Source organism: Sciurus vulgaris (assembly GCF_902686455.1).
Source record: "Sciurus vulgaris genome assembly, chromosome: 4".
NCBI lineage: Eukaryota > Metazoa > Chordata > Mammalia > Rodentia > Sciuridae > Sciurus > Sciurus vulgaris.
Genome location: NC_136464.1, coordinates 85,415,676 through 85,420,868, shown reverse-complemented (window position 1 = coordinate 85,420,868; position 5,193 = coordinate 85,415,676). Strand labels below are relative to the sequence as shown.

Genomic DNA, 5,193 nt, shown 5'->3' with positions numbered 1-5,193 from the left:
TAAGTAGAACAAAACATAGTATAAATTTTTATTTTTACATTCAGAGACTTTTGCAGTATTTAGCATATGAGAAATATTGAATGCACATTTCTTCTGACAGTGTGAAAACTCAGTGGCAATGTGTTCATCATATTAAATTACACAAGCTACAGCTAGCCAGATGACTAAATGGGAACTTTTCTCCTACAAGTCTGTGTATGTCATACTGTCAGCATGAAAGGAATGACAGATGCTATTTTTATAGTTTAAAAAACCAATTTCGTGGGCTGGGGGGAATATAGCTCAGTCAGTAGAGTGCTTGCCTTGCATGCACAAAGCCCTGGGTTCAATCTCCAGCACCAAAAAAAAAAAAAAAAAAATTGTTGTATATACAGACTTTTATTTCTTTTGTACATACAAATTTCTAAATTCACATTGGCAGATAGGTAGATATCTTCACACTTTTAAATTCTGAGATGTCAATGTTCCACTGGACAGTATAATAGCAATGAAAGTCAAAATTCAGGGACAGGAAAACTGAATTAACTGTCTAATTCTGCTTTGACATGAAATTGTCATCAATTTCCAGTTTTAGTGTTAATTCCATAAAAGTGTCTATAGATACATTTTTATATTAAAAATAGATGAAATCAACACATGAAAGCTTCAGAAAGTTTGGGAAAATGTGGGATTAGATGCAAGGACATTGGGCTTATAGTAAATGAACTGATTTTTCTTAACTGCTTTTGATCATATAAAATGCTGATATTGAGTCCACCTCTGGATGTCATGTTAATGATTTTAAGAGACAAAAGAAATATCAAACTAAACAAGCAAGATAATGATTTAGAGAAATAAACCATCAATAAACAAGAGCCCAAGAATGGGAGGTCAGGATTGGAGGTGATGTCACCCCTTTTTCAAGCAACACTGTTTCCCCTTTATACCCATCTACTTACTTGTACAAAGTGCTTCAAACTCTCATAACAAAAATCCTCTAGTTCAGGCTGAAAGATTCTGAGGGATGTTTTCTCTTACTGCATTTTGCTTCACAACAAGCACACCTACATAAGGTAACTCATTCAAAGAAAACACTCTCCCTTTGGGAAAAGACTAATCAAACATTTTTCATCTATCTTAAGAATCTTACAATGGCATGGACAATGTGAATAAGTAAAGCTGCTCACAAAATATTGCTTACCACTGAAAGTACTGGCATCATGTTCAGACTGACTCATTTAAATTTTCTACACACCCAAAGATCAATAATGTCAGGTTGAAAAGGGGCCACAACTCAACAGTCCCCCACTCAAGTCTAGCCCACAAATATTATGGGTAATCTACACTGTGTCAAGTCATTTCATTGTGACTTTTGCCTTCTGTCATGTGTGACTAAGATTTCCTTTTTTTAACTGTACCTATTTACAGATAACAAGTTTTTGTGTCTGTGTCTGTTTTCAAAGAAAACTCAGAATAAATTGGAAACATTAAAAAATGCTGATATTTACAGGAAACCTGGCTACTTTCATAATTATGATAAAAAGTTCCAGGTATAATGTGACAAGATAATGTTCAGGCAGTAGAAGATACCTCTAACAAATTATTTTCATAAAGTTATAATATATTATTTTACATTTAAAAATTTTAATGTGGAGTCAAAGCTGTTGGGTTTTAAATTTTGACTAATCTGGATTCTAGGTAATGAATATATGGACCATTCCTGAACGTAAAAGACTAACTTATTCCATTTAAATTTACTATCTTAATCAGTTTATTAAATAAATTTCTCTCCGATTTAAATAGAACATGCAAACTGTCAGAATTAGATTATTTTATATAAAACTGAGTGTGTAAAAATCTTTGTATAACAGAAATATATAGAAATGATATAAACTGAGTGTTTAAAGAAATTTTCACAGATTTAATTCCTTTTTTAAAAAATACTTTTTAGTTGTAGAGGGACACAATATCTTATTTATTTTTATGTGGTGCAGAGGATCCAACCCAGTGCCTTGCACATGTGAGGCAAGTGCTCTACTATTGAGCTACAGATGCATCCCGGTTTAATTATTTTGATAAGAATGTTTGACTTGGGGCGCCGCCATGATGCGGTACGGAAGCCGAGGAGCCGCCCCGCGGCGCCCCTCCCTCCAGCTTTCGGGCTTCGCCACGAAGCCGCCCGAAGGCGCGGCGTACACCAGTAGCGCTCGCTCGCCCGCCCGAGGCCCAGCCCCGCGCCCGCGGGCGCCGCCATGTTGGGGGTCCTCGCCGGGGGCGCGTAGGTGTCCTCATAAGATGCCGGCCCGGGCGCGCGGCAGTCCCCAAGATGGCGTCCACGCGGGAGAGCGACACGGGCCTGTGGCTGCACAACAAGCTGGGCGCCACGGAAGAGCTGTGGGAGCCGCCCAGCATCGGTCCCTGCTCACCGCCGCGGTCATAGACAACATCCGCCTCTGCTTCCACCGCCTCTCGTCGGCCGTGAAGCTCAAGCTGCTGCTCGGGACGCTGCACCTCCCGCGCCGCACAGTGGACGAGATGTCAGTGGATCTTTAATTTATTTATTTATATGGGATACTGAGGATCGAACCCAGGGCTTCACACATGCCAGTGGCTCTACCACTGAGCCACAGCCACAGCCCCACACACTTATTTTTAAGAATGTTTTTAGTGCCTGCCTTGCAAGCCCAAGGCCCTGGGTTCAATCCCCAGCACCGCAAAAAAAACAAAACAAAAAGAATGTTTTTGATCTGTGGTTGACAATCCCTGGATGCACAACCTGCAAGTGAGGAGAGCCAGCCCTTCCGTAGACTCAGAGGCTTAAACAGCAGACATTTATTTCTCACACTCTGGAGCCTGGAAGTCGAGATCCAGGTGCCTGCTTGCAGGTGGCTGGATCTGATGTCTCTCACGCCCTCCGGCTGCCTCCTTGCAGCAGCACCACCTCCAGGTGCTGTCATCGTGGATTGCTGTCCACAATGTCCTCCGTCCTCCATAGCCTCATGCTGCATGCCTGCCCCTAGGTGGGGTGCTGGGAGGTGGAGCCCTCATTGAGTCCCCTTTGGAGATAGACTGAGGGAGCATTCACCCCTTACCATGGGAGGACACAGTGAAGGAACCACTGAACCAGGAAGTGGCCCTTGGCAGACTCCGAGGTGACTGATGCCTGGCGTGTGCGGCTCTGGCTCCAGAGCTGTGAGAGGCTGTTCTCCGACCACCCCTAAGACAGACTTTACCAGGAGAGTCTGCAGATGAAGGATGCCCTGATGGAGATCATCCAGCTCGCCACCTTGGACTCTGACCCCTGGGTCCTCATGGTTGCTGACATTCTGAAGTCCTTTCCTGACACGGGGTCTCTTAACCTTGATCTTGAGGAGCAGAACCCCAACGTTCAAGATATTTTAGGAGAACTTAGAGAAAAGGTGGGCGAGTGTGAGGCATCCGCCATGCTGCCCCTGGAATGCCAGTACCTGAATAAAAACGCCCTGACCACACTTGCCGGACCCCTCACCCCGCCTGTGAAGCATTTTCAGTTAAAGCGGAAGCCCAAGAGTGCCACACTGCAGGCGGAGCTGCTGCAGAAGTCCACCAAGACGGCACAGCAGCTGAAGAGGAGTGCGGGGGGGCCGTTCCATGCCAAGGGCCGGGGACTGCTCCACAAGATGGACACCACAACCCCGCTCAAAGGCATGCGGAAGCAGGCACCCTTCAGAAGCCCTACCACCCGAGTGTCTTCAGCCCTGCTGGAAACCGGACCCCCATCCCACCTTCGAGGACCCCACTGCGGAAAGAAAGGGGTGTGAAGCTGCTTGACATCTCTGAGCTGGATATGGTCGGTGCTTGCCGAGAGGCGAAGAGGAGGAGGAAGACTCTGGATGCAGAAGTGGTGGAAAAGCCAGCCAAGGAGGAGACCGTGGTGGAGAACGCCACCCCAGACTACGCAGCTGGCCTGGTGTCCACACAGTGTGGTCCCAGCCTCCTCCTACGTCCCCAGCTCCGAGGCTCCCACAGCACCATCTTCCCGGGAAACCAGCCTGCAGGCCACCCGGCCGCCTGAGGAGCCCAGCACCCCGAGCCCCACGCTGCCAGCACAGTTCAAGCAGAGGGCACCCATGTACAACAGTGGCCCGGGTCCTGCTGCGCCCACGTTGCCCCTGACGCCCACCACGCCCCCAGCTCTCGCCCCAGCCGCTCAGACGCCCCCGGTGGCCATGGTGGTCCCACAGGCCCAGCCCCCTGCCCAGCAGCAGCCTAAGAAGTTGTCCCTCACGAGAGCAGATGTTTGCCACCCAGGAAATGTTCAAGACCGCCAACAAGGTCACACTGCCGGAGAAAGCCCTCATCCCCGGCTTCATGGCTGGTTCCGAGAGAACCCATGCCAGGAGCAAGGGGACGTGATCCAGATCAAGCTGAGCGAGCACACAGAGGACCTGCCCAAGGCTGACGGCCAGGGCAGCACCACCATGCTGGTGGACACCGTGTTTGAGATGAACTACGCCACAGGCCAGTGGACACGCTTCAAGAAGTACAAGCCCATGACCAATGTGTCCTGAGGGCCACCTGCCCCTGCCACTGGCGCTGACTGCGTAGGGCTCCGAGGGACAAGGGCTTTCCAGCTTGGCTGAGCAGCCAGGGGGTACATGCCTGTGTCCAGCCACCCACAGTGCTGTGGAGCCCCAGGTTATTTAAGTTTTAGATCTTTTCTCTGGGGTGTTTTGGGCTTATTTTTTATATCAATATGGGTTACTTTTTGTGTGATTTAAGATACTTTTTTGGATTCAATATTAAGAGTTTTTTGAATGTTAAAGTTAACCAAGAAAGTTATAACTTCCCAGTTTTAGTGCCTGTTAGACTTTTACCTTTTTTATTTTTTCTTAAATTCTACTGACCGAGTGTGAGGGCTTTCCCCCTGCTAGTGCACGACCTGCCCAACAAGGTTGAGGGGACCAAAGTGGGTACCTGGAGATGCTGGGAGGTGGGGGGACTGCCCCGGCAATGCCAGGGAGGGACGGCAGGCCTTGCCCTCCGTCAGTGCCTACCTGGAGTTTGTATGTCTTTTGTACAGCTGTGGATATAAGAGACTGGCCTTTGGGGTACCTACTTTTCATTGTGATACTGATGCGTATTAAAGTCCAGCTTTTCTAAAAAAAAAAAAAAAAAAAAAGAATGTTTGACTTAATAAAAATTCAATGGCTAAACAACTAATTTAGCCTTTAA

At 47.4% G+C, this 5,193-nt stretch overlaps 1 pseudogene across 1 annotated transcript; it reads left to right on the top strand.

Annotated features, from left to right (window-relative positions):
* The first annotated feature begins 2,123 nt into the window (after positions 1-2,123).
* Positions 2,124-4,972, top strand: LOC306660607 (negative elongation factor A-like; annotated as a pseudogene). Its single transcript, XR_013766634.1, has 2 exons — positions 2,124-2,505; positions 3,219-4,972. The product of XR_013766634.1 is annotated as a negative elongation factor A-like (transcript).
* Positions 4,973-5,193: the final 221 nt, after the last annotated feature.